This window comes from Propithecus coquereli, unplaced genomic scaffold, assembly GCF_000956105.1.
Source record: "Propithecus coquereli isolate 6110/MARCELLA unplaced genomic scaffold, Pcoq_1.0 Scaffold158, whole genome shotgun sequence".
Taxonomy (NCBI): Eukaryota; Metazoa; Chordata; class Mammalia; order Primates; family Indriidae; genus Propithecus; species Propithecus coquereli.
The window spans coordinates 387,630-390,446 of NW_012140302.1; positions in this window are offsets into that span (position 1 = coordinate 387,630).

Sequence of the window (2,817 nt, forward strand, 5' to 3'; positions counted from 1 at the left end):
ATAAGACCCACTTGCCCAAACCTCGGAAGCAGTAAGTCTGCAGCCCACACACACATCTGAACATCAGGCATGCTCAGAGTGGCTGATGCAGGGAGACCGGGACCCAGGCAGGCCCTTGTGGGCCCTCCTCTGAGGACAGAGATGTGGAGGCACAGTCTGCAGTTGGACACAGCTGGGTGGCATTCCCATTCTAGCAGGAAGAGGGGTGCACACTTCAGGATCCTCTTCACCTACTTCCCCCTCCTCAGATTAAATGAAATTCTGTGAGGTAGCCCGGTTTCTCTCAATGGGTTTCCAGCCAGGGTTTCATTTTTTTTTTTTTTTTTTGAGACAGAGTCTCACTCTGTTGCCCAGGCTAGAGTGCCATGGCTTCAGCCTAGCTCACAGCAACCTCAAACTCCTGAGCTCAAGCGATCCTTCTGCCTCAGCCTCCCAAGTAGTTGGGACTACAGGCATGCGCCACCATGCCCAGCTAATTTTTTCTGTATATTTTTAGTTGTCCAGATAATTTCTTTCTATTTTTTTAGTAGAGACGGGGTCTCGGTCTTGCTCAGGCTGGTCTCAAACTCCTGCTCAAACAATCCGCCCGCCTCGGCCTCCCAGAGTGCTAGGATTACAGGCGTGAGCCACCGCACCCAACCCATTTTGTTTTTTTAATCCCACATTCTCCTACTTCATAAAATGGGTATAATTCCTGCCTTGCTAGACTCAGATGAGAAAATGACTATGAAGTGTTTTGTAAACTTCAAAGCCTTGGGAGCATGATCATTTATCACCATCCCCGCCTCCAGTTGCCATTAACATAATCGTCACCTTCATCAGCAAAGACCTTAAAGAAAGAAAACTTACAAGATCAAAAAGGTCTGTCCCACTTCTACCCAGAGGAAGCAGGGAAGAGGAGTTAGAGAGTATAGATTTATAGTCATAGTCTTCCTCTCCTTCCAGTTGTTTCCTGAGGAGGTGTGATGGCCACGTGCTAGCCCAGGCCTGTGTGTGAGGCATATATTGAGTTCACACATATGCCAAGCCTCTGAGTTCATGGTCTCACTCAGTTCTCACCACCACCCTGTAGGGTGCAATTGTTATAACCAAATGAGGAAACTGAGGTTCAGGGTGGTTAAGCAATTCATTCAAGTTACACAGCAGATAAATAGCCTGATCTTCCGCATGACCTGCTCTTTCCCTGGGCTTCCCCATCTCTGTAAGTGGCAATTACATCTTTCTAGTTAGTTACTCTGGCCAAAATCTTGAGAGTTATTCTTTCTTTTTTTAGAGACAAGGTCTTGCTCTGTTGCCCTGGCTGGAGTGCAGTGGTGTGATCATATATAGCTCACTGCAACCTCGAACTCCTGGGCTCAGGCGATCCTCCTGCCTCAGCAAAGTGCTAGGACTACAGGCACGAGCCACTGTGCCTGGCAGAAATTATTCTTGACTGCTCTCTTCCTATCACAGACCACTACCTACATTAGCAAATCCTGGTGGCTCTGTCAAAATATTCAGAATCTTATCACTTGTTACTGATGCTACCCTGACTACCCTCATCTGAGTATCCATCGTCCTTTGCCAGATTTATTGCAGTAGCCACCTGACTGGTGTTCGTTTCCCTTCTCTACACAGTGGCCAGAAAGATCCTTATAAAACATGATTTACTGTTCTTTTTCTGCTCAAACTGTCCAATGGCTCCCATCTCACTCAGAGTTAAAGCCAAAGCCTCTAACTGTGACCCACAAGGCCCTGGGTGACCTGACCTGCCTTGGCTTCCTGATCAACTTCTAGTTCTCACCTTGCTCACTCTGCCTTGGCCACACTGGCCTCCTTGGTGTTCTTTAACTCTGCCTCAGTACACAGTCAATGTTGCCTCAGGCCTTTGAACTGTAAAGGAGGAAAAATATTGCCTCCTTCTACCTTTCTATGTTCTTTGACTGGTCTACAAATTAAAGTGACATAAGAGAGATTAACAGGAGAAAAACAATTTTAATTACATATGTATGCATGGGAGTCCCATGAAAATATGAGACTCTCAACTAGTAGCCAGATGATTGAGGTTTCTATACCATCCTGAGCTACAGAAAGGAGTAGGAGCTTGGGGCTTCTGGAGGGAGTGGAGACAAATTCTGGGAGAGTGAGAGGAAGAAATGTGTGGTGAATAAAAGTTACCTTGTTATTCAGATAAAAGTTTCTGCAGCTGTCTTCCTAATACAGACACATTTACTCATGAGAATTTCCTTTATGTAAATTTACTTTCTAAAAGGGCAGCTTTTCAGAGCTACTCCTGTGTCTGTAGTTTCTCAAAATAACCAGTTTGAAATAATCAATATACCAAAGAGGTATATTTTGGGGTGGCATATTCTGGTCTCCTACAGTCATTCTTTGGAGTGGTGTGTCTGAGCCCCAATATTCCCGCATCTAAAACTTCTCCAAGAAGTTTCACATTCTAGAAACTGGGTTGATAGATTGTCTCATAATCCATTAAAGAGACATTTCTGGGCTCAGACCAGGAGGCCAGGAGTTTGAGACCAGCCTGAGGAACATGGCAAGACCAGGTCTCTACAACAAATAAAGAATTAGCCAGGCATGGTGGCATGTACTTGTAGTCCCAGCTACTCCAGAGGGTGAGGCAGAAGGATCACTTATGCCCAGGAATTTGAGGTTGCAGTGAGTGAGCTATGATGAAGCCACTGCACTTTACTAGCCTGGGTAAGAGGGAGACCCTGTAAAAAAAAAAAAAAAAAAAAGGCCTTTCCATAGAAATTAAAGAAAAACAAAAGTTAAAGTTAGTGATTGGAGCAGACTGTAAACCAGTTTCTTTTTTTTTTT